Genomic DNA, 27410 nt, shown 5'->3' with positions numbered 1-27410 from the left:
TAAAAAGCAGTAGACTCAGTCAAGAGTCAGAAAGGAAATGTAGGGGCACCTGGGTGGCTTGGGTCGGTAAGCATCCAACTCTTGGCTGCGGCTCAGGTCATGATCTCATGGTTCATGGGTTTGAGCCCCATGTCTGGCTCTGTACTGGCAGTGCAAAGCCTGCTTGGGATTCTCTCTCCCCCTTCTCTCTCTCTGCCCCTACCCCGCTCATGCCCTCTCTCTCTCTCTCTTTCTCTCAAAATAAGTAAACTTAGAAAAAAAAATTTTTTAAAGAATGGAAATACATTTAAGATATAGAGTGATTATTTGACTATTGAGAGAAAATTGAAGGTTTGGGTATTTTAAAAATTCCATGTAAAATATAGAGCAACCACTCTCCAAATACCAAATGATCGCCACATCTTAATCTGCAGCTTTGACCTCTACTCCAAGCTTTAGACTCTGATATCCAACTTCCCACAGGTGCTTCAAGACTACTGTTATTTCCTAACTCAGCAGAGGGTACCCATAATTCACTCAGTCACATAATTCAGAAACCTGGCTGTTATCCTAAAATCCTTCCTCTCATGTTCCACCCCAAACATCTAGATCAAGGTCAATAGAGCTGTGGTTCTTGAACCTGGCAGAGTTTCAGAACTAGGGTGTTTTGTAAAAATACCAAGTCTACCCCAGAGATTCTGGTTCAGAAGGCCCGAGGTATGTCGTGGGAATCTGCATTCAAAAATAAATAAACAGGGGCGCCTAGGTGGCTCAGTCAATAGAGCATATGGCTCTTGATCTCAAGGTTGTGAGTTCAAGCCCCACATCAGGGGTAGAGTTTACTTGAATGAATGAATGAATGAATGAATGAATGAATGAACAGACAAACAAAGAAACAAGACTTCACAGAGAATCTGATGTTCATGGAGATTTAGGAGCCACTGCTATAGTGTACCTACTAACCAGGTCTCATTTCTGTACCTTCCTCACATCCTTACTATAGCTGCTTTACTACAGACCCTCATGTCTCTCCTGAATACTGAAATTACTCTATTAGTGGTCATCTTGCATCCAGTACCCCTGGCCCTTGCCACATTCAATCTATCCTTCTCAGTGCTGCAAGATTTATTTATCTGCACCTAAGCTTTAGAGAAGAACAAACCCTTGCATTACTAATTAACAGGCCTATAATCTTGAGCAAGTAATGCATCTCCCTAAGACTCCATTTTCTCATCAGAAAAATGAGGATGATACTAATACCTATTAAAGGAGATTAGGGGCTCCTGGGCGGCTCAGTCAGTTAAGTGTCCAACTCTTGCTTTCAGCTCAGGTCATGATCTCACAGTTTGTGGGTTCGAGCCCTGTATCAGGCTCTGCACTGACAGCACGGAGCCTGCTTGGGATTCTCTCCGTCCCTCTTTCTCTGCCTCTCCCTGGCTTATTCTCTCTCTCTCTCTCTCTCTCTCTCTCTCTCTCTCTCAAAAAATACATAAACATAATTTAATTTTTTTTAAATGAAGAAGATTAAATGAATTAAATATGTAAAGTTCTTAGTACAGGGACTGGCATATAGCAAGCTGTTACGATTATTATCATCATCGTTGTTCTGACATAAGTCTAATTATGTAATTTCTGTTTCATGTCCCTCTCCTGCTTACAAGCCTCTTCTTCAGTGAGCAAATCCCACACTTAGAACTTCTGGATTCCAATTCCCTTTCTCCAACCTGGACTTTAAATTATAAGCAGTCAGGAAGCATCCTATGATATTGCACGTCTTTCCAGATTTCCTCCCGTGGCTCACTCCCATGCCTGGATTATGTGGTTCAGCCAAATGGGAAGATCTGGTCTGTGATTTGGATCTTCCCCTGCTCAGGTCTGACTCCTCCAACTACCAGCTAACCAGAGTGAAGTATCCTGACTCTAAATGAAGTTAATGAGCACAATACTCTATATGGTTTGTACAGCACCATATTTACCACAGATCCATGGTATACATAATTATACACTCTTCTCCAAACATGAAGTTCTGAGTGATTCCTGCCTTAGCCAATAGCTAAAGTTTAAGCTCAGGTAGCAGTAAAGATGGATGTAAAAAAGGTAGAAGCTCAGGTAAAGGGGACCAGGGGAGAGATGTCATTTTCTGGGGGTGGGTGGGTCTTGTGGTCAGATCAGCAAGAGTGCCGTTATTCTTTATTGAAAGTGAAACATCTCGATTTCAGGAAGGTACATTGTGGTTGAAGCTGTACCCCTAGCCTGTGACTGGGGGGTATCGAAAGGGCAAAGGGAAGCAGAGTGAAGCCCTCAGGAAGAGAGATTAGTACAACACACACAAAAGGTAATGACGATGGTAATGATAGCTGACTTTTATGGAGTATCCATTATGGATTTGATGCTATGTTAATTCTTTCACAAACATTTTCTCCAACTGTCACAATAACCGTACAAGAGGTTGAGTGCCAGATGGAAAAACTGAGTCTCAGAGGAGGTGAGAGACTTGTCCAAGATTACACAACTAGTAAAAAAAAAAAAAAAAGCCCACCCCCAACCCCACCCCACCTCCCATAGGAGCCCAGTCATAAAAACACTTGAAGGAGACATTTTAGTTCACTGAGCACAGGCATGTGCCAGGGGCCCTTGTGAATCAATTTGCATACTGTGCTCAGAAGAGCAATTATTGCCTGTTTCTTTCATCCCTCGGATTCCCCCCGCTTTTCTTTATTTCAAGTTTTTATTTAAACTCTAGTTAGTTAACATATATGGTAAACTTGGTTTCAGGTGTAGAATTTAGTGACTCATCGCTTACATATAACACCCAGTGCTCGTCACAAGTGCCCTCCTTAATGCCCATCACCCTTTTAGCCCATCCTTTGCCCATCGCCTTCCATCAACCCTCACTGTATTTGTTCTCTGTAGTTAAAAGTCTTTTATGGTTTGCTTCCCTCTCTTTCTCTTTTTTCTTCTTCTTCCCCTATGTTCATCTGTTTTGTTTTATTTTTTTCCTTAAGCTCAACATATGAGTTTGGTTCAAGCCAGACGGGGCCAAGCCTGGTGGTGGCAGGTGAGGCTGGAGCAGAGAATGACTTCACTATTTCAAGTCCCAACTCTAGGTTGGCAATACAGTCTCAGATACTGGCTTACACAACACTATCCTTTTAAATCATACAAGAGGTCACTCATAAATCCACTAGATTCTGCCCATTATATACAAGTAAATAATCTCCCTGAGAATCAATTCTGGAGAATTAATCCAGGACATTCAAACATGGCCTTAGTTATAACCTCCCCCCCCCCGGCCCCCACAAAAGAAAGAAAAAAAAAGAAAACAAAAGAAAAAAACCCAACAATACAAGGACGAGTAAGTAATTTTCGGCATAAATCTACAAAACGGCCATTAAAACCTACATGAAAAAATGTTCATGACAACTTTGAAACAGACTTAGGGTATAAGCTAAAGTTTAAAAAGGAGTCAAATCGTATCTACCATATGGACATAATTACGTTTTTGTTCAAAGCATAGGAAACAAAACAACAACAAAAAGAATGAACCACAGTCAGAAGGGAGGGGTTGATCCTAGGCAGTGGGAGCATTTTTATTTTTCTGCTTGTTGACATTTTATATTTTTAATGAGCATAGGTTAATTCTCAACTAAATTAAATTCTCAATTAAAAAAAAACACTGTATTTAAAAGTATATATATATATATATATATATATATATATATATATATATATATAAAGAACTAACCTCCTGGAAAGTCCTAGTGCATTTTGGAATTGTTTCTGAGTCTGGGCTTGGCCCACCCTCCTATTTTTGTCGTCATGTAGCCATGATCCCATGACCCAATAGCCCGGTGGCCTGTGGTAATCAAAGCTATTAAGTAACTTCCCTGAAGTTTTGAGGGTTTTGCCATTTTCTCCTGTACCTTATAAAGAGCCGTCAACAGGTTTTTTGGCTTCATAAACTATCAGAAATTCAGTCTTCCTCTCAGCAGTCCATTTTCACAGAGTGATGTGGTGAAAACACAGGACCACACAAGCAAGGACTGGTTTCAATTGTCAAACATTCCCTGTTGTGTTTGGTTTCTTTCTTCTCCCTGATGGGCTCCACTAGAGCTCATCTGTAAACTGCTGCTCGTGAAAGATTCCACAATCCAAATAGGGCCACCCCCCACCCCCCCCCACCACAGTGTATTCAGAACAGAAGTAGCCAGGTCACAAGCTTGCATCAACCAGTGATACCTAAGAATCCTTACCTAAGAGGAAGCAGATGCCAGCTCAGTCACAGTGAGCACAAAAATATCAAAGGACTCTTGTTACAATGTTCCAGTGGTCGGTACATACTTTTCAAGTTCTGTTCTAAAATATCTTGGCAGCCATTTTACTCCAGGGATCCAGACAGGGGAAAGTCTGTTCTTGCATCATTACCAACAGCTTGGGGAAAGCCCAGCGCCTTCACACACAAACAGGGCTGGCTGCATTTGACTGCACAAAGCCAGCCAAACTGGGACTCCTTAATATCTCATACCTTCTGTGATTATTCACTCAACACTACCTCTGAGATTTAGTGAAGAGCACAAAATACTGCCACACTTTCAGACTGTAATACTACCACACTTTCAGAAGTACACCTAGTTTGTTCTTTTTTTTTCTACCTCCTGTCAGCCCTGCTTTGGGGAACAGGCAGATTCAGTCAAATTCATTTCTGTAAAACAGTGCTGCTCCATATGACTGTACTGAAACCACATTAAAGGTCTCAACAGAGGGCTATCTGGATTACTAGAAAGACACTTGAAGAAACATAAAATCTCAAAACAGTGTGACGAGTGCAATATGAAGCCAGATGAACCCAAGAAGATGAAGAAGGAAAAAGCTGTAACGGTAGAGGAGGGACAGGGACATCTAAGGGGAATATAGATCGATGGATGATAAAGAAGTCAAGAGAAGAGAAAAAATAACAAACCTGGAACAAATTTCTATTCTCAAAAAAAAAAGAAGCACCTCAATTTAAAAAACAAAAATGTTTTTTAACATTTATTTATTATTGAGAGACAGAGAGAGACAGAGCATGAGCATGGGAGGGGCAGAGAGAGGAGGAGACACAGAATCCGAAGCAGGCTCCAGGCTCTGAGCTGTCAGCACAGAGCCCCACGCGGGGCTCAAACCCACCAATCGCCAGATCACGACCTGAGCCGAAGTCGGACCCTTAACCGACTGAGCCACCCAGGCGCCCCAGAAGCACCTCAACTTTACTTCACTTTGGGTCTGCATCTGGGAGTATAAGTGGCACTGAGGGGCCCCAAACCTTCCAACAGGACTAAATTTACTTCTCCACAAATCGTTTCCTCACCCTCTCTCAGCCTTCCTCTCTCTTCCACCTTCCAGTGAAATGAAATGATCTCGCACATTTTACGTTTCGCATTGACTTCTTTTTAATTTCGACAAAATGAATCAGAACTGAGGAAAATAAAGTTAAAATACGAAACAAGACCAATCAGAAAAATATTTTCCAGAGATTGACAACTGCCTTGGTGGACACCGCCTTCCCTAAGGTTTCCCTAGGTCTTGTTGGGGAGCCAAACAAACTCAATAAAAATGGACACCGTGATAAATAGTCTTCATCCTATCAGACTATGAGGAAACCCAAAAGAAGGGTATACATGGTTCCTCTTCCCTTACGGAAATGAGAATTTCAAAATTCTACATACATAAGCCCCAGCTAAGATTTTAAAGGATCTCAGAGAGCTGTTTTACAGTGAGAAAATGTATATTCTTGTGATAATGAAGAAAATGTGGAAGGAGGACCGGTGGTTTAAAAAATAAAAACAAAAAACCTTCAGATACCCTAAGAATTTGTTACTCAAAATGTAGTCCATGGGAGCTTGCTCATGTAAAATCTTGGACATTACCCCAGATCTACTGAATCAGAATTTGCATTTTAGCAAGAGCTACAGCGTAGACATGTGTTCATTAAAGTTTTGAGAGGTACTTACCTAAAACCCTTCAGCCCCTGACACCCTCTGTTCAAACTGAATACAATATGGTTGAAAATGTTGGATGGGGTAAAAAGAAATCTAACTGCCTCAAATGGTATAGAGGCAAGATCAGCTTTCTTTTTTTATCAAAAAAAAAAAAAAAAAAGAAAAAGAAAAGAAAAAGGTGAAGCATTTCAAAAAGTAAAACAAAATTAAACAAGTACAGGAAGAAGGAAAATGGGGGTTTCAGTTACTGATAAGCTTGATATGAAGCAAGAGACTGTGGTTTCAAAAAAATTGAAAAGCAAGCAAATAACAAAAGCAAGAGGCTGCATTAATAGACGCGTGGTATCTAGATCAGGAAGATGACCGCCCTACTGTGCCTCACACTTATCAAATCTTATCTTAAGTACATTCATCTCAAGCCATCATAATGAAGGATAATACAAACAAGAACATGTTCAGGAGAGAGGGTCCAGAGTAATGAAATTGAAGTCATGACACGGGATGGTGGTGGGGATTTTTTCGGAGGAACTGGAGTTGTTAAACCCAGTTACCAAAAGATTTGGTAAGGGGCGCCTGGGTGGCTCAGTCAGTTGGGCGTCCCACTTCGGCTCAGGGCATGATCTCACAGCTTGTGAGTTCAAGCCCTGCATCGAGCTCTGTGCTGACAGCTCAGAGCCTGGAATAAATAAAACATTTAAAACATTAAAAAAAAAAAAAAAGATTTGGGGAAAAGGGTTATAAGAGAATATCATGAGGAAAGCACATGCTTGGTCTGTGGACAAGCAATCAAGAACCATTGGTTAAGATATTTGAGGACCATTCAAACCCCATAAATCCATTATTTATGGCCCTCAATGAAACTTTCAAAGTATCTTCTGCAAAAATCAACAAGGTAGAGGAACAGGTGCCATTCTCCTTAAATTACAGGAGAGCAAAACATGATTAATGACGGATCTTGATCTAGAATGAGGTTTTCTGAGCTTTGTCCAATATGTTTTCATACATATGGTTTCTTATGACATTCCTACCTTGGTCATCATTACAGAAGAAAAGGGGCTAAAAGTGACCCCAAAAAACCATTTTTTTTTCTCCTATCCTATGGTCCAATCTGGTTGTCACTCGGCCTCATGGAGTAGCTAAGTGGAACTGAAGAAATAAAATTTTATTTTCATTTAACTTAAGTTAATTGAAATAATAAATATAATTATTTATATTAAACTAATATTCAATTCAGTTATTGGAAAACTTTAAGTATATTTGAAACATTTTTTTTTCTTTTTTTTTTTAATTTTTTTTTTCAACGTTTATTTATTTTTGGGACAGAGAGAGACAGAGCATGAACGGGGGAGGGGCAGAGAGAGAGGGAGACACAGAATCGGAAACAGGCTCCAGGCTCTGAGCCATCAGCCCAGAGCCCGACGCGGGGCTCGAACTCATGGACTGCGAGATCGTGACCTGGCTGAAGTCGGATGCTTAACCGACTGCGCCACCCAGGTGCCCCTGAAACATTTTAGATATATGTCTACTTTTTCAACCGCATATGTTATAAAATTTAAACATTATTTCCAGTGACAATTTAACATCTTAATTAACATATGCTATAAGTGTAAAATACGCTGCCAATATCAAATTATTTCATGAAAAAAATGAAAACTATTTCAGCATTTTGTATATTAATTACACATTAAAATATTTTAGATATATTGAGTTAAATAATATATATTATTAAAATTAATTTCCTATTTCTTTTTATTTTTGTAATATGTTTATTAAAAATGACAAATGTAGGGGCGCCTGGGTGGCTCAATCGCTTAAGTGTCCAACTTTGGCTCAGGTCATGATCTCACAGTTCGTGGGTTCAAGCCCCACATCGGGCTCTGGGCTGACAACTCAGAGCCTAGAGCCTGCTAAGGATGCTGTGTGTGTCTCTCTCTCTCTCTGCCCCTCCCCCATTCATGCTCTGTCTCTCTCTATCTCAAAAAAATAAACGTTTAAAATAGTTTTTTTAAAGGATAAATGTGGCTCAGTTTATATTTCTAGTAGACATCCCTGTTCTACGTTACTCTGAAAGAGCATATTATTTGTATTTCTTTGTTCATGTTCAAAAAAGAACTCAAACCCCTCCAAGCTGAGGTTGCCAGTAGTTGACTTTTCTATCAAGCATACCTTAAGAAGGAAATATAGGGGCACCCGGGCGGCTCAGTCAGTTAAGTGTCTGACTTTGGCTCAGGTCATGATCTCACGGTCCATGGGTTCTAGCCCCACATCTGGCTCTGTGCTGACAGCTCAGAGCCTCGAGCCTGTTTTGGATTCTGTGTCTTCCTCTCTCTCTGCCCCTCCCCTGCTCACACTTGTCTCTCTCTCTCAAAAATAACTAAGCATTAAACAAAAATAATTTTTAAAAAAGGAGGAAAGATAAAGAAGGAAATATAGGGGCACCTGGGTGGCTCAGTCGGTTAAGTGTCTGACTCTTAACCTTGGCTCAGGTCATAATCTTGAGGTCCACACGCATCGGCTCTGCACTGATGGTGTGGAGTTTGTTTGGTGTTCTCTCTCTCCCTCTTGCTCTGCCCTTACCCCACTCATGCTCTCTCTCTCTCTCTCTCTCAAAATAAATACATAGATTTTTTAAAAAGAAGAAAAGATAAAAACTGCCAAGAAGAGCAGGATCCCCGGCATTGCTCTCTCCTTGTGTCCCCTCCAGATTTAAGCAGAGCCTCCTTCTTAGAAACAGTTTCCCTGCTGGAAGACACTCCCAAACAAAGAAATGGGACACTTCTGGAACATGTTAAATACAGGAAGAAATTCCTTCTCTTTTCTGCTTTTGTTTCAGACGCGTGGCCATCCCTCAGGTGGTTGCCCTATTTTGCTATTGCCCTAGTTGCCTTTGGTGGGACTGGTCACAGAGAAGACCGTTACCCTGTTCCTTCTGTCCTTCACAGGAAAAGAGGTACATACCAAACTGCATACACTCGAAAGCCTGTGTCAGAAATGAAATTACAGATAGCCTGGTCCTTCCCATCTCTCTCAAATTAACGAAGAGCTCAAAATTTGCATTCATGGTTTAAGAAATGAGAGTAGAATACATCATTCTACCAGCTCCTGCTAGTCAACTGAGGCTTCTCTCTTTCAGGAAACCTTCACAAATCCAACTGTTAAGTCAAAATGTCCTTTTCTCTATTTCAGTCATTTCCTGTGCCTCCCCCTTTCATATTCTTCACCACTCTCTAGGTTAAAGGTCCCCTAGAACCTGCTGAGTGAGGTGTGTTTCCCCATCATTGCCTGACATTCTCAAGGTAAAGGCCAACCTGCAAAGGACATCTTGACTCTGGAGTCTAACTAGTTTGTGGGCCTGGAAAGAAGCAAGGAGCTAGCCTAGGGTCTACTACAGTGCTTAGCTAACCTCACCCATTCACATGCCACCTTCATGTTTTCTGCCACACCTGAGATCCTCCAGAACTCTTTTAATGTTTGTCTTTAAATCAACACACACTTGTAATGTAAATAAATGCGTTTAAAGAAGAATTAGGGGTGCCCGGGTGGCTCAGTCCATGAAGCATCCAACTCTTGATTTTGGCTCAGGTCATGATCCCAGGGTCATGGGATTGAACCCCACATCAGGCTCCATGCTAATTGTGGAGCCTGCTTGGGGTTCTCTCTCTCTCTCTCTCTCTCTCTCTCTCTCTCTCTCTCTCTTTCTCTCTCTCTCTCTCTCTCTCTGCCCCTCTCCTCTGCTTGTGCTCTCTCTCTCTCTAAAATAAAAAATAAAAATTTTAAAATGAAGAAGAATTAAAGACATTACAGAAACTTTATATCATTGCATCAATGGAAACGAATGTTTTTCCTATGCATTAAAAATACATAACAATCAAGGGGCACCTGAGTGGCTCAGTCAGTTCACCTTCTGGCTTCGGCTCAGATCATGGTCTCGTGTTCGTGGGTTCAAGCCCCACATCGGGCTCTGTGCTGCCAGCTTGGAGCCCGGAGCCTCCTTTGAATTCTGTGTCTCCCTCTCTCTCTGCCCCTCCCCTGCTCACGCTCTGTCTCTGTCTCTAATAAAATAAAATGTTAAAAAAATATTTTTAACTATATAACAATAAAAATAAAAGATTTATCCATGTAGCATGTAAAATCCTCTCTTTTACCACCAACAGTGTGCCCATGAAATGGAGGAACAATGGTCTAGAATGTCAGTGGCAGACCAGATGAAAGTCTAATGTGCGGACTGGAGCCTATGAAATTTCACGGCGAACTGATCCATGTGGTTTAGGAGACCAGATAACGCTTTCTCTGAGCCACGGCCCACAGAGAGTGCAGATCCTCTCTCTGAACTCAGAGCTGAGGATGGTGGGGGAGGTGGGAGGCGGGAAATAGGGAAGCACAGATATCCAGTAAAGCCCAAGAAAAGCAAAAACGATCCCCCAAACTCACTCCCCACCCCACTCCACTGCCAGCTTCCAGCTTCCAGCTTCCAGCAGTGGTATCTGCCTGAGCAACATATTAAGAGTCTTGGGATGGATGAAGACTTTACTGGGGAGGCAAAAGGAAACAAGTATATGAAGTCTGAGGTTTAGACTTCGAGTGTGCTGTGTATCCCAAAGTGACCAGGTAGGTTTCTCAAGTGCTTTACGCAAACCTCCGTCCCCAACCTCTTTCATCAAAGATCATATCTAGTGATAATTTCAAAATCCCCTTTAAACCAGGTTCTGCAGACAAAATCAATTCGGCTTGACTTTTTCTTCTAAGTCTTCTTTCTTCTTTGGGACTACTGTTTTTATCAGTATCATATAGTTGCTCTTTGGCCAAGTATACGAGATGAAACAAAACTCCTCCTTTTGGAAATAGGATCTTAAAATTCCAAAACCTCAAATTTTATTAAAATCCCCTAGTTGTGTATAATGACTTTAGATCTAGACCACAGTTTAGTTTTACATACATCGTCTTATTTCAGTCAACTCTCAAGTTGAAACAGAAAGAATGTGTTTTTTAAAAAGCTAAATTAAATAAACAAATTAAAAAAAAAATTTTTTTAATGCTTATTTATTTTTGAGGGGCGGGGGGCAAAGAGAGAGGGAGACAAAGAATCCAAAGCAGGCTCCAGGCTCTGAGCTATCAACACAGATCTCACGATCCATGAGATCATGACCAGAGCTGAATGTGGACAGTTTAACTGACTGAGCCACCCAGGTGCCCCAGACATAAATTTTATATAATATATCTATAGGCAGTTAAGATGGTAAAGAGAGCTTCTGGTAGCTGAATTGGTAAGCGACAGTTTCCTTTATACCAAACAAAATTAAGGGGCTGCAAACAGGTTATTTTAGAGGCAGATTTCCAAGAAATGTCAATCACTCTCAGTTAACAGAAAGTTACACCCATATATTCTTAGAAATCTCTCAGTTCTCTCCTCACTACAGAGTGCTATGGTAATTTTCCTCTTTGAGGTGGTGTATATTAAATACACGTGGCTTGATCTGAATATGTTAGGGGATTTTTGCAGTTTCCTAGCTTAGATGCACAGATACTATTAGAAATATTAAAAAAAAAAAAAAAGAAATATTTAGCAGAAGAAAGTAAAGGCTTGACACATGTCCCAGATAATCTTTTGAATAGTTAAAATATTGTCCTAAAAATTAATAGTTCCTTAGAAGGAAACAATTATTTTCTTGGTGGAAAAAAATAAGTTGACAATAGTTATCTATTTTCAATGGTATAGTGGTTCTAACTCTTTTGCTGGAAACATTTGACAAATACTGCTTTTCTGGAACCCTTTTATAAAGTACAAAGGCAGTGTTAGTTAGCCTCACAGAAATTAATAAACAGAGAAAAGATGGGGCGCCTGGGTGGCTCAGCTGGTTAAGCGTCCGACCTCGGCTCAGGTCATGATCTCACGGTTTGTGAGTTCCAGCCCCGCGTCGGGCTCTGTGCTGACAGCTCAGAGCCTGGGGCCTGCTTCGGATTCTGTGTCTCCCTCTCTCTCTGCCCCTCCCCCGCTTGTTCCCTGTCTCTCTCTGTCTCTCAAATATGAATAAATGTAAAAAATTGTTTTTTAAATAATAAATAAAATAAAATAAACAGAGAAAAGAATTATTTTAATAAGTGGCAGAGGCCAATGGATACAAAATAATGTGTATTGTGTAAAAAAAAAAGGAAAGGTATATAACCATATTAATTTTTAAGGTTAATTGTACCATATTAACATGAACTTTCACATTCATGTTTTCTATCACAAAGACTTTAATATTCACTATCTCCTTTTAGTTTCTATAAAATAGGATTGCAATATTATGTTCAACTTAGCTATGAAGATATAGAAATCTAGAGAGGTTAAATAACATTCATAGAGTTACAAAGCACAGTAGTAAGTTAAGCTGGGACAACCTGGGACTTTTATCCTCTGGCCAAGTGAAATTATCAAACTGTGGTTTGTCTTCATTCTGTATATTGACCTTACAAGTTAGGCTGTCTCGTGCGCCTGTCATTTTCTTTCTTCGGAACCTAATAATTCACTTGACCACAGTTCAAACGAAACCCCACTCATACACTATTATCGAATAACATTTATTTAGGCTCTGTGCTGGGCAATCCCTTGAGAGAGATACCATTATTCCCATTTTACTGATGACAAAACTAAGGCTTAAAGAACTTACATCACGTGTGCAGGGTCACACTGGCCAACGTGGTTAGAGAGGAGACAGAACCTGGCTCCAGCAAGCTGCCCAGCCGGCATCTTTGCCCCTTCCCCAGACTCAGGGGGGGCTGCAGAACTCCGGGTCACTGTGCAGCTGACAGAACTGTTTGTGGACAGGCTAAGAAACGGACTACAAGCTAAAAAATTACTTGGGTGAATCACAATAATTGCTATATGACAAAAAAAAATTATCCAAAAGAGTTCATCAACCAATTAAGTGCTTATAATATCATACAAAGAAAATTGTTAGTAAATTGTTCCCAAACTTGGAGACAACCACTCTTAAAGGACCCAGAGGTGGGTTTCCTGGGTGGCTCAGTTGCTTAAGCGTCTGACTTTGGCTCAGGTCATGATCTCACGGTTTGTGAGTTTGAGCCCCACATCCGGCTTTGGGCTGACAGCTCAGAGCCTGGAGCCTGCTTCGGATTCTGTGTCTCCCTCTCTCTCTGCCCCTCCCCTGCTCATGCTCTGTCTCTCTCTCTCTCTCTCTCTCTCTCTCTCTCTCTCTCTCTCAATAACAAATAAACGTTAAAAAAAATTTTTTTAAAGGACCCAAAGGTATCCACAGTGATAGGTATGGTGCTGATCTTCTAAAGACTTATGATTCAACCCCAATTCTGTTTCAGACGGAAATGTATTTCCAACCTGCCTGTGTTCCTCAGGACTCTGCTCTATGCCTCCCTCTGAGTGCCGACAACAGCCTCACTTCTCCTACTGATGCACAGAGTCAAGCCGAGCCCTCTCTCTCTAACCCTGCTCTTGTTTGGGATCACACGTTCCCTGGATTGTTTGGGGCTACAAACAATATCAAATTGTATCTGAGAATACAAAAGTATGTAAGTAATACTGACTAGAAATAACTACTCTCTTTTGCAACCCCTAGCCCATGATCAGTGTTCAGTAAATATTTGTGGCATTGAACCCAATAATATCAAAAATAATCCAGAAGGAAGGTTAGCCCAGAATATGTAGGAATATGTAAGATCCACCATGGGTAATTGAACATTGAGTGTACTTCTTCTTCAAATCATAGAAATGGAAGAGGAATGAAAGATAACTACATCCCATGAGCAACTCAGGCCCAGAGATACACCCAAGGTCACAATGATGATTAGTGGCAAGTAGACCATGAAGCGATGCTCTTTCTGCAATGTTGTCACTTGGAAATGTCATTTTAAGACTAAACTCAGTCACACTCTCAAATATGTGGTTCCCTCAAAACAGATCTCTAGATACATGTTTATTTAGGCCTTCACAAGCATATGTTTTTTAAATGTTGGATATTCCTAAATCTGGCCTCTGAGTCAAGAGACCTGAGTTTTAGTCTCAGTTTTTGACTAACCACTTGATAGTGAGTCACTTTAGCATGCTGAAAATTAGTCTCCTGAACTGTAAATTAAGAGGCCAAATATATCTATTAGGTTGCAAATGACCAAAAATATATACATGCATATAATTTATATGTACATATATATGTACATTTATACATATATATATATATATATATATGTATGTATGTATCAAACTGACTTAAGCAAAAAATGCAAACTGACTTATCTCTTGTAACTGAAGAATTTAGAAATGCACCTGTTTCAGGGGTGGCTTAATCCAGCGGCTTGAATAATGTCACCAGGATCTAATTTTCTCCCATCTCTCTCTTATGTTCCTATAAACTGGCTCTGCTTTCAGGCCCCGTGTGTCACAAGATGGCTGTCAGCTACTCTAGGCCTATGTGCTCCCAACTCAAGTCCTTTGGGTCAGGCAAAGTCAACAACTACACTGGACAAAATACCTTTTAGGTCACTTACATGTGCATTGATTTCTGGTTCTGTGAGCTTCTGTTAATGTCTATCTTAGGGTATAAGAATACGTTAACTGTTTGGAGGAAACTTAGACTCCTACTGCCATTGCCATGACAAGTAACAGGCACTTTATCATGTGTCCCACGCTTTAGTTCTGCCCGACTGTAGCTTCTTCCCTGTACTCTGTCGTCACAGGTCCCTCTGCCCTTGTACACAGTCTTCCCTCTGTCTTAGATGCCTTGATTCTTCCTTATCTCTCCGAAAAGTGTTTATACCCACTGCACCAAACTTTTCCCTGGGAAATCTTCCCTGATTACAGCCCTCCCCTCAAGTGAAACTGACCACTCGATTGTACTTAAACCTTCTCAGTTACCTTGAAGGGCATGCATATCATATTGTATAGTGTTCACATGTTTGCATATCTTCTCCAAGGATTATTGGCATTTGAAAGGCAGGAACATCCTTATTCAACTTTACATCCTCAGGGCCACATGCAATGCCTGAAACATAGCAATCATTTGATAAACATTAATGATTCAATCAATGAATCAACGAACTTTAGTTCCTCCAAACTAGAACATTACTGACTCCCATTTTGTCCCTAAAACATACAATTATGCTCTAAAACCCCCCCTTTCAGGTTCTTTGAATGAACCATACTTTCTCAAATCCAAGTTTGTGCATGCTGTCGTATCTGCCTAGAATATCCTTCTCCCACTCCCTGCCTGATTCCCCAGTGTCACCTAATCAAATTTTCTTTTCCTTCAGCTCACAGTTCCTCAGGAATACCTCCCGCGATCTCTTGAATTCAATTACACCCCCGTGCATCCTGAACTTTTCCTTCCCTGACCCTTTTCACACCTACAGTTATTTGTTCAATGTTTGCCTTCCTTGACTGACTAGAAGGTCCATGAGGGCCGGGACCCTACTGTCTTCACAGCTGGGAACAGGAAAACAGGACTGTGGAGTAGTCTGATTCAGTTTGGGAAGAATGAAGAAAAGGAGAATAGAAACAGATTCTGGACACTTGCCCATCTCCACTGACTCCTTTTGCCTTCTTCACCCGGACCCCAACATACAGCCGGCTTTTGGACTTGTGTTTTATAGCTGAATATGGAACATTAAAGCCTGTTTCTTCTTATTTAAGATTTATAAGACATTTTAGGCTCCTTTCTCGGTAGATCGTTGTAGTCTTTCAAAAAACAATCCAATCAATAAGTATTATGGAACTCCTGTGGCCAGCACGGAGAACTCTGTGGCCAGAGATGCTTTAGCCTGACTTCGTAGCTCACGTCTCTACATCCTTCCTAGACACGTGGCTGCTTGTGTGTGTGTTCATCCTTTTCAGTTTCTTTTTATTTTTGTTTTAAAAATTTTTAACTTTATTTTTGAGAGAGAGAGAGAGACAGAGAGAGTGAGTGGGGAAGGGGCAGAGAGCGCGGGAGAGAGAGAATCTCAAGCAGGTTCCACACTGTCAGCACAGAGCCCGGTGTGGGCCCAAACTCACAAACGGTGAGATCGTGACCCAGAGCCGAAACCAAGCATCAGACACATAACCAACTGAGCTACCCAGGCGCCCCTTTTTCAGTTTCTTTTTAAATCGGCACTCTGCGATCGCAGGAACACACTTCGGTGCTGCGTTAGGTGAGAAAGTTGAGATACTTGCTTACATGACTCAACCCAGCTCATGTTTTCTCTGAAGCTTCATTTATTCCCTCCCTCATTCCGACCACACCATTTTGGCAACACCACTAAGTACTGAAGATGGCAATGATTAAGTCCAGTCTCCTAAATAAAAGATGCACTATACATCTGTCTGTTTATAGTAAGAAAAATCCATGCTACGATCTGTCTGAACATAACAGCCTGTACCATTCCACAAGGAACACTCATGCTAAATTTTCCCTGACTTCCAAAAAAAAGGAGGATTCAAAATTCTGTGCATCCTTGGAAACTGGGATCAGCTTTCTTCCAAAGCTGATTCTAGAGAAGGAGACTCTCACAAAAATCCTCACCTCCCAAATCCCTATGCTTTGAGGGGAACGCCCCATGCAGTTTGGAGTGACGTGATAAAGGATAAGCATAGAGTTTGGGGAATTCTCAAGAAGCCAGAAGAGCAGCATTACCAAGGCAGAAAATGTAAGTTGAACGAGAATTTTAAACACATTAATGTTTACCTAGGAAATGTCAACTCTTCGTCACCCAGATGGTGCTGTAAAGGAAGTCAGGGGAGATTCAAACGGATAAAATCAGAATTTCTGGAGAGAAGTCAACATGAGCGATCTGAGAAAGCAGGCACTGGGAGGTCACCAGCCTTCCAGGGGAGGATTCAAAGCCTCAGACAAAATCAGTGACAGTTCAAAGAACTTTCTGTCTCTAGGCGATTCTCCAAGGCAGTTTCTACCTGAAGGCCCAAAATGGCCCTTATTCCGGAATGAAGAGGCAGGGGTATGAGCCCACCCAGCATAGAATACATACATCACATAATGTTGTAAGCTAAGAGAGAAAAGGGAACATATAACCGAGTTTTCTTCTCTCGAGACGAAATCACATTTTACTAAAAATAATCTGGGCACTTCTTCTTCGTTTACCAAGCGTGTCGTATCGCGCTGCACGATAGAGATAGGTGCACCCCATTACTCTAAGGCATGTGGTTTCTGCAGAAAAACAGTCTCCATGTCCCAGGCCGTGAAAGGAAAACAAAATCACCATCTGTAGGAAAGTGATGATAGAACAAAGCTAATGAACCTGCTTGGAAATTACCCTTTAAAAAGTCTATTCCACCACAGAAGCTGCCTTTCCCCTTCCAAAAATATCCAACATCTAAAAACTCGAGTACAGTCTCAGTTCAATTTCAAAGGGAGCTAGGAAATACTCAGAAAGGAATGCCTTTCTCTTGGTTAGAATCAAAGCTGCCTCTCTCCGTGAAAGATTTTAGACAGTTTCAAACTGCAATTCTCAGAGTCTAGCACCACTTTCCTGTGGATGTCTATGTCTTCTGTCTACTCATCCAGGGGAACCTGGCAATCTTGGCTTAAGGCATGCCAGTCAGCTCAGCTCTGCAAATGAGCCAGGAGCTGGAGGCGTTCTTAAGCCTGGAGCAAGGAACTTGGTGGGTGGTCTAGAAGGAAATCCAGGCTTTGTAACAGAAAGATACAGAGATGGAGCTTCTGGCCATGAGAAGCTGCTGAGGGAGACCAACTCCAGGGAAAGATGCCAGTCCACATCAAGACTACATAATCACCGAAGAGAATCAGCCCAGGTGCCAGCCCAACGCTATAAATAAAGAATCTTGGCTTTATCAACGGGAAGCTCTTATTATCCTAGGGAATATGTTACACATACACAGATGAGCACACAGAGAAATACATCAAAGGTGTGGGTAACAATAAAACTTAACATACATCTAGCAATTACAGTTTTTAAAGTGTTTTTCCACAAATGACTTCACTGAATCTTCTCAGCTCCAGGGATGGAAGAAAGGCAGATATTTTATTATCCTTATCGCTGTGGCCGCCTTTCGGCTTTATCATGAGGCTAGAGATGAGATGTTAAGTGAAAACTATCTTGCATGTGGCCACTCATCACATCATGAGACCACCCCAGGGATAAGAGGCCTGATCCCTCCACCCTGCACACAGGAGACAGACCATGCTCACATCCTTCATGACCCCAGTTCCCACACAGTGAGCCCACCCACACATGACTGGGCCAGAACCCACCTCAGACCTTCAGACATCTTTGTCACCAAATGACTCACGCCGTCTTTGGAATATCTGTGGTCAATTAATTTCAATCAAGGTTTCCACTCCTATAATCCTCCTATGCCAGAAGAAGGCCAGTTTACCTCCCCTGTTCTTAACCCCTTAATTTCTGCACTTCCTCTCTCTGGCTTCTCTCTTCAAACCACTATGCCTTCGGGAATCTCCTTACTTTATGTAAAAGGAAAAAAAAAACTTAAAAGCAAAGCATCTCCCCACATTATGCTATGTATTTCACCTCCCCTAGAACTAAGGGTAGGAGTGACAAGCCATTAGCTCTTTGATCTACTTTAGAACCACCAGAGTTCCACTCTGGTATCCATGGCATCTGACTATACTCCCATGTACAATTCTACGTTTCTATCATCTGCTGACCTTCTGGTTACATTCGTTAGGACAGGACACTCCTCTTTCCTCCTCAACCCCACTCCTGCCCACATCTAGAAAACTTCAGTACCTCTGCGGGCAATCCACCCAACACCTTCAATCAACTGTTCCTTGACCTCAAATACACAATAACAAATCTCGCTTTCACTCAGCTTAGACTCCCCCACACTGCCAGGGAAACATCCTGAACTTTGTCATCACCAAGAATGGCTCCACACCCAAAATCTTAACTGCAAACATTGCATTCTCTGACCCAGATGCCTTTCAGGATCCTCCCTTGCACACACCTAGTCCTCAAACTCACTGAGTCCTTCAGTTCCTGAGTCTTAATTTCCGCCCCCCCCCCCCCCAGTCTCTCAGCCTTCCTCTAAAGAAACTACAAACAGTTGGGCATATGAACTACTCACCACCAGTGTCCTCAAATCCATGCATGTATCTCCCTGTATTGCATTTATCAGGCCAACTCCCAACATAGGGTCAATGTCATCCTGGTACCTCAAAGCAGAACGCTCCTGAAGAAAATGTTATAACCACTCAGATTATGGTCATGACAAACATATGGCATCTGATTTGAGAACTTCAATACATCTCCTCAATCCTTTCACTTGATCAACTGTCCTTCCTACTTTCCTTGGCCATTGTTTTAAACCTAAGTATCTCTATTGAGGACCTCTATCAGAGCCTGCCTCCCTACTCTAAGCAAACAACAGAATCGTTTTCTTCACTGATAGAAAAAGGATGTCCAGAAATGTAAGAGGAAAATTGCGGTATCGTAAGAGCAAACTCGCTTTGAAGAATCTTCTACCCTGTCTATGAGGCTATTAAAGAGAAAATTTCTCAACCCTCACCCTAGGCTCTCTTGTCTCCTCATTTTCAGAAGTATATATCATCTACTACTATAGCTCCAATTATCTCTTTTATGCAAAGGACTCTGAAGTCTCTATTAATCAGTCCAGACCTCTGTCCTAGATATCATTAAAACTTCATGGGGCGCCTGGGTGGTTCAGTCGGTTAAGCGTCTGACTTCGGCTCAGGTCACGATCCTGCGGTTCATGGGTTTGAGCCCCACATTGGGCTCTGTGCTGGCAGCTCAGAGCCTGGAGCCTGCTTCGGATTCTGTGTCTCCCTCTCTCTCTGCCCCTCCCCCACTCATGGGTCTCTCTGTCTCAGAAATAAACATAAAAATTTTTTAAAAGAAATAAATAAATAAACATTTTTTAATTTTTTTCAAATTAAATAATAAAATAAAACTTCAACTCAAAATTTCCACTTATATATCTATCAACAAAGCACCTCAGATCCTCATGTCCAAAATTGACATTTGACATCTTTCTCTGTATGTCCATCTCTCTGTGTGGTTCTCTCTCTCTCTCTCTCTGTCTCACACACACACACACACACACACACACACACACACACACATCATTTCTCTTATCTCCTCCTGAATAAAAGGCATCACCACCCAGTTACCTGAGATAGAAACCTGGTAGTCATCCTGCCTCCTCCCTCTGCCTCACCCAATTCATCAACAATTTCTACTAATACTATCTCCTGCCTTCCCTCAAATCCAATTACTTCCCCCTGTTCAAATAATGAACGACAACCTAGTTCAAATAAGGAAACTAGAGCTGAAAGAGAGGTTAAGACATTGCAGAATGTCACACAATTAGTATGACAAAGGCACCTCAGACTCCCATCTGCTTCCAAAACCCTTGCTTGAAACTAGAGAATACTGTCTCACTTGGGGGAACTCTCAGAGCCAAAGATATCTCCAAGAAATACATATTAGACTATTTCAACCACAAGATGGTCCAGATCCCAAGTGAAGAAGGCACTGGGGGTAATCAGCTTTGCAGGGAAGCACTTAGAGCCTCAAACAAAACCAATAGTTCAGAGAACTTCTGTGTTCAGATTTTCCTTGGGGTAGTTTCTACAGAAAGACCAAAAAATGGGCCTGTGACCAGAAGGAAGAGATAGGGGTACAAACTGATGCTGAATAAAAAAAAGCCATTGATGTGACCATGGATGAGCATGTGTCATGAATGAGAATAATCCTTTGTTTTTTATGTTACTGAGATTTTGAGGTTCTTGTTACCACAGCATAACCTGGCTTATCTTGACTGATTCAATATCTTTCTGTTTTCATTCATGCTTGTGTGGTACTCTCACTATCAAATCCAAAAAGAAACAAATATTTGAAAGGGCTGCAAAGAATTGTTCTCTCCAGGAAATAATAATAATAATTCTAATAATTCTTCTTGTTTTCCTGTTAAGTTCATGTTTCTCCCTAGTTTCTCTCTTTATACTTCTGATATCAGTGAAGGTGACCATCGGAGAGACTGAGAAGGGGAGAAAATGAAATGAATGGCAATTTTTGGGCAGCCCTCCCAGATAAAATTACATAAGAATACACCTTGAGTCCTATGGACGGTAGATAAATAGGATCGATTCATTAAACTACACCACCTTTCTAGGGCTCTATTCTTTATGTCTTCTTGAGTGTGGTCAGCCAAAATCTTCTATGAACTAGAAGCTGCAACGACTTTTGTTCAGTGGTGCAGTGCTCTAAATTACTTTCGGTTAAAAACATGGGCTTTGGAGTCCAGCAGAAATAAGTTCACATCTTGGTTCTCTGCCACTTCCCATCTGTGTGACCTTAAGCGGGTCAAAAATGAAGGCAATGACAGTATCCACCCCAGAGGGCCACTGTGAGGTTTAAACCAGCAGTGAATACAGTGTTTATTACAGTGCATGGCAAGGTTGAATAGATGCTGTTGAGTCCTACTAGCAGTAGGAATACTATTATTTTTATCGTTACTGTCATTTTCACTATTATGACAGATACATGAGGACATGTATTTGTGTACCTAATCCACAGCAACTTGGTCTGAAAGGCGAGAGAATGTGAAAACTCTTTTGGAAGATGTGAAAAACAGATTGCAACGTGCGTGCAAACTGAAGAAAACAAGGCTCTTCTGGACAACTTGGGAGTTAATTTCTGGAAAGGAATCAAGAGACGATCTCCAGAAAATCAATTTTTTTAATTTAATATTTATTTTTGTCTCAACAATTCATGTGCATTTGGAGGCAAATCTTACCACCATGAGGCTTATAACAAAAACCAACAGCCACTTGTGTGAGGTGGGGTAGAAGTGAACTCACAGTATGTGTTATTAAATGGTAAGGCCATATGTCGAGTGACTCCAAGTTCGGGGACCCTAAGCAACTAGGTGGATGGCAAGCCCATTAACTAAGATGGGAAAGACTGGTGGAAGAGGAGGATTTCCAGCAGCAAAGCAGAGGAGGTTGGGTGGAAGCTAAGAATCAAGAGTTCTAATCCGGGCCTACAAATTATCACAGTAGAGATGTCCAGCAGACAATTTGATATATAGCCTAGAGGTCAGGGCATGGGTCAAGGGAGGGTGATGGATCTAGAGGCCACTGGCATGTAGATGTTAAATATTTAGTATTTAAATGATAGCAAGTTAGGAGAAGAGAGCTAAAAATGGGATGCTGAAGCCGTTCAATATGTAGAGCTCAGGCTGAGGAAGAACAGCCAGGAAAGGTGACTGAGAAGCAGTGGTAAGACTAGTGAAGAGCCAGGGGGGAGCCATGGCTCTGCAGTAAACAGTGGTTCAAGGAGGGTGGCACGCTCAACTGTGTGCATGAGACTCAGTACTCATGATATAAACCCAGCCACCCTCACTTCCCTGCCCCTACCCTGCTTGGCAATAGTCATAGTTCCCTTCAACTTTCTCACAGCTGCACTTTGGCTCTTATTATTCTCTTGCATTGGAATGCCTCCTCATCTGCCAAGATTCTATCCTCATGACCCAGCAAGAATGCCATGACCTTGGTAATGCGTATCTTGACTCCACTAATAAAATAGGACCTCTTCCCCCATTATATCCCATAGCGTGTTGTATACCATATTTTATTTTGCCTTGTCCTATATTTATATGTAGTCTCTCTTCATCCTTCCTGTACCCCAGTTGGACTATAGTGGAGGCCCCCAAACCCTCATAACATAGCAGAATGTTTGGTATGCACAAGGTGCTCAATGAAGATTTTCTTTTTTTTAAGTTTATTTATTTACTTTAGGAGAGAGATTCGGGGGGTGGGAGGGCCAGAGAAAGAGGGAGAGAGAGAATCCCAAGCAGCCTCATCATGGGCCTCGCAGGGCTCCATCCCATGAACTGTGAGATCATGACCTGAGTCTAAACCAAGAGTTGGATGCTTAACCAACTGAGCCATCCAGGTGACCCTCAGTGAAGATTTGCAATGAGTCAAATCCAAAAATACCTAACTCACGTCTGGAGAAGTATCTACAAAGGACAAAATCTTTTATGACTTTAGATTTCTGTTTTCCAGCACATGCATCATTTGCACTCAAGCCCAGGAATTATTTACACATTTTCCTGTTCCTCTATAGGAAAATGGTGGGAGTGATCATTCTTGGGAAACAACTTTTTTTTTAATATCTTTCTTTTTTTTCAGACTATGTGACTGAAAAACAGGGTAATGAAAGCAAAGCTCTTGCCACAGGCCTTGGTTATGTATCTCCTGAGCTAATGGCTATTTTAAAACCCATTTCGGTTTCTTCCAGATCTCAGGTCTGAAAATAGAATAACAAATCGCAAAAGTCTCATGGATGAAACAACCTTTGTGATCCCTGAGCTTCACACTAAAAACTAGAAAGATTATACTAATCCAAGCCTTGGGTTAAAAGTCAGGCAGAAGTTCTTGAATGTTCTTGCTTCAAACATCAACATGTACTTGTATTCTCTCACACTGGGGAGGAAGAGTGTGGTAGAAAGAAATCCTCTGGAAGGTAGCTCTGGTCAAGAGTTGAAGGAAGAAGAGAGAGAGAGAAAAAAAAAAAAAAACAGGTTATCAATGGTAAACACAGAATCAAAGCTTTATGAACCAAACAGAATTTCCACAGGCCTAACTATTAATGAGAATTATCTGCTCAGCTGCTATGTACAACATGCTGTAAAAATGGCTGGGGTTTATGGCAACAATGTTAAATATTATGATTTCCTTTATCCCCTCTTCTTTTTTTTTTTTTAAATTTTTTTTTAACATTTATTTATTTTTGAGACAGAGAGAGACAGAGCATGAATGGGGGAGGGGCAGAGAGAGAGGGAGGCACAGAATCGGAAGCAGGCTCCAGGCTCTGAGCCATCAGCCCAGAGCCCGACGCGGGGCTCGAACTCACAGACCGCGAGATCGTGACCTGAGCCGAAGTCGGACGCTCAACCGACTGAGCCACCCAGGCGCCCCTGTCCCCTCTTCTATTGTGTACTAGGTTGTACCGCAACTGTCTTCCAAACTAACCGCTCTTTCGTGGTCAATGACAATTCAGAAACACAGATCCTTAAACTTTAGCTAAAAATTCCAGGTCTTTACAGATCTTTGAAGATACACAAATAGCCTAGTGATTAAGGATATACATCCTTTTTAAATTATATTCCAGACCCACGACATATGAACTATGTGATCATCCAAATTGGTTGTCTGTGTTAAGATTCCTACCTCCCGTGCTTTCAGACTCACGTGTTCAGAATCGGAAAAATTTCTGAGAGTACAAGGTGACACTTATTGCCAATGCCCAGTAGTAGACTGCGTAAGTATAAATAATCACACTCAACTCCCTTTGCTTGCTAACATTTTCTCACAAGACTAAAAAGTTCAGTCACCTCCTTTTCTTAATGGTGGCGCCACTTCAACCACACTCTGGAAGGTATTGGTTTCCTTAAGTACAATGTGGAACCATCAGAATAAAAGGGCAGCATGAGGGAAAACGACAGTATGGGGCTTTGTGGCCTATCAATTTAGTTGCTCATAAGAGAATCTGGGAGGGGGAAACCCCCAAAAGATTAGTCACTTCATTTTGTGTTGCAGAGCTCAATTCAGGTTAACAAAGCATTTGCCAACAAAGGAGATGGGAGAATGGCAGTATTCACTTGCTCCGGACTGAATAAACAAATGTGGGATTTGTGGGCTGACTAATGTCCTGGGATAAACCAGGCAGTCAGCCAAATTCTAGGAGTTTTGATGAAAAGACAGCAAGCCCACACTTTTCTTCTTGGAAAGTGCTCCATGGGAGTATTGATGTCCACCAGGCAGCCTGAGCCCTCAGCTCGCCTTAAAAGTTTTGCCCATGTTCAGCCACAGGGAATTCTCAATGCCTCCGTAATCAAAGACCTAGATCAAGTGATAGAAGCTGCATTCCTTCTTCTTGGAAAGTGTTAAATATGCCCTTCATCTCCTTTTAGAAATGTGTTATCACTGTCCCTTTTTAAATACTACATTACCCGGAAATTATACAGGTAGGCCACTAAAAGGTGACTCTGGTTCTATCTGGTTCCACTCATTCATTCATTTCATTCATTGGGCACTTTCCATATGCTCTGGATGCCATCTAAGTCTCTGAGGATAAAGTAATGACTGAATCAGACCACACTTAATGCCCTCGGGAAGCCCCCAGACAACCTTGAAATCTTTAAGAGCAATGGAAAAGTAATAAAGCCTTATAATTTTATTTTTGGTTGGAGGAAAGTGTTAAAATTTGCAATTATTTTTATTGGGAAAGGCAATAAATCCTTCAATTAAAGACACACAACATAAATTTGTAGGGATGTCAGAAATTAGAATAAGGGCTTGCCCTTTATTTCTACCATGTTATTAGGACCATATAACCATGGTCTAGACTAAAGTTGATTTTATTACAAACTGCAGCTCCTGAAATGTCAAGGATTAAGTTTCACGGGCTCTTAACTAAAGAAAAACTTCCCGGCAGCAGCTGATACAGCCTCCTTTAAATCTATAAATCTGGCTTATCTACTACCCAGATCAGAAACATATATGGTACCCAAATGGAATGATTCAGTGTGAGCATAATATACACTAGAGGGAGAGAGTTCACTGTGGTAACTGACAGAGAGCATCTTAAAAGTCTCCACAAAAGTCTCCAAACTTCCTTGAAATTTCAAGTCTTCAGTGGTATTTACCTGCATCAGAACTTTCATACTTCTGTTATGAAGACTAATCTTCAGACTTATTAATGCTCCAGAGTGACAGCAGGAGGCTGCCAAATGACAAATGTAGAGAATTTGTTTTAGGAGGCATTATGTGTAACTGCATTTAGGAGAAAACTAGATTAGCAAAGATTTTAGGCAGATTCTTTCACACACACACACACACACACACACACACACACACACACACACACAACCTGGCAAGGAATCTTGACGAAGTCATCAAACCGATACCAAGTTTAACATACTTACATTAGTCTTATAAACACAATTCGGCAAAAATGACGGTATTGCAAAATCAAGGTTTGGAAAAGGAGGGTAACTCCTCCTTACCTACTATGAAGGCAGGAGGGAGAGTTGAAAGGGCAAGCTAAAGACAAACTGGGAAAGAGCTATTGCAGGCTTAAAAACTGGGAAGGACCACCGGAGACTGGGGTTGGATGATAAGCAGGCAGCAGAAACCACCCACAAAAACTCTGACCAGCGGCTCAGTGTGAGCCTTGAAGGAACAAGATGACGCCTAACAGCCCACAAACCAGAGGAAGGCCTGCACAGGAAGTGGAGAGGGAAGGTGCATAGCTATGGACTCCCGCACAGGATGAAGCCAGTCCATGTGAGGTTCGAGAAAACCAAGAAGGCAATACAAGCATCAGAGTGCTTCCTTATGTCATTAACTCAGGACCACATCCTGATTTCACACAACATGGCACCATAGGAAAGCCATACAAACTGGGGTCATTTTTGAAAACATGTCACAGACAATCAGCACCCTCTTGGAGTACTTTGCTGGCTGGATCCCACTGAGGTGAGCGATTTGACGGGAAGCGTCCAGTTTCCCAGAAAAATGAGACAAACAGCTTGACTTGACAAGTAGCATGAAGTAGCATAAAGAGCTTCCCCAGACAGTGCCAGAGAATTTGGTGCCAAAAGCCTGAGGTGGTTATTAGAAAATGGTTACCGCCCCTGATTGGCTGACTACAGCCTCTTCATCACCAGAAAAAAGCCACGGCAGAATCCAGCCAAAGCAATCACTGCTCCCTTGGGAAGCATTCGCTGTTCACCGTGAGCTCTTGCTAACATCCCTGCTGATTGCAAAGTGGCGAGACAGGGCAGTGACAGCAATTCCTGTCGTCAGTTAAGGAGAGATTGCCCAGTGGGATTTTAACTTTTAATTGGATTTCAGCCACGCTGTTTCCTTTGGTTACTTATCAGCTGGGAATCCTGTGGCGCCAAGTTCAAGTGCAGTTCCCTTCCACAGTCTTCAGAGCAGTATGGAGGAAGAAAAATTGCCAAGGGGTCAGAACACCCCAGCTCTATCCCTAATCAGCTGCAAGGCCTTTGGCTCAGTCAAGTTGCTTCTTCTCTGTGCCCCCTATTCCTTTAGTTATAAAATAGGAAATATAAAACCCACCTCACAGGGGTGCCTGGGTGGCTCGGTCGGTTAAGCATCCAACTTCGGCTCAGGTCACGATCTCGCAGTCCGTGAGTTCGAGCCCCGCATCGGGCTCTGTGCTGACAGCTCAGAGCCTCGAGCCTGTTTTGGATTCTGTGTCTCCCTCTCTCTCTGCCCCTCCCCTGTTCATGCTCTGTCTCTCTCTGTCTCAAAAATAAATAAACGTTAAAAAATTAAAAAAATTAAATTAAATTAAAAAATATAAAAAATAAAACTCACCTCACATGCTTATTTATAAAGTCGAAGAGAACAGATGAGCAAAAGGTTACAGAAGGTATAGCATATAAACTTACATATGTATGTATGTGTGTGTGTA

At 41.6% G+C, this 27410-nt stretch overlaps 1 long non-coding RNA gene across 2 annotated transcripts in view; it reads right to left on the bottom strand.

Moving 5' to 3' along the window:
* Positions 1–27099, bottom strand: part of LOC123593686 — a 139699-nt gene extending 112600 nt beyond the window's left edge. The window contains exons 1-3 of one of the 2 annotated variants that reach the window (XR_006710456.1): positions 27053–27099; positions 14824–14950; positions 12608–12778 (exon numbers count right to left, since the gene is read on the bottom strand). This is a non-coding gene — a long non-coding RNA (uncharacterized LOC123593686). The remainder of the gene's footprint in view (positions 1–12607; positions 12779–14823; positions 14951–27052) is intronic. The other variant, XR_006710457.1, reaches the window with a different exon arrangement.
* Positions 27100–27410: the final 311 nt, after the last annotated feature.

This window comes from Leopardus geoffroyi, chromosome D4 (genome assembly GCF_018350155.1).
Source record: "Leopardus geoffroyi isolate Oge1 chromosome D4, O.geoffroyi_Oge1_pat1.0, whole genome shotgun sequence".
NCBI lineage: Eukaryota > Metazoa > Chordata > Mammalia > Carnivora > Felidae > Leopardus > Leopardus geoffroyi.
Note: the sequence above shows the minus strand (reverse complement) of the source record. Positions and strands in the feature narration are given on the sequence as shown.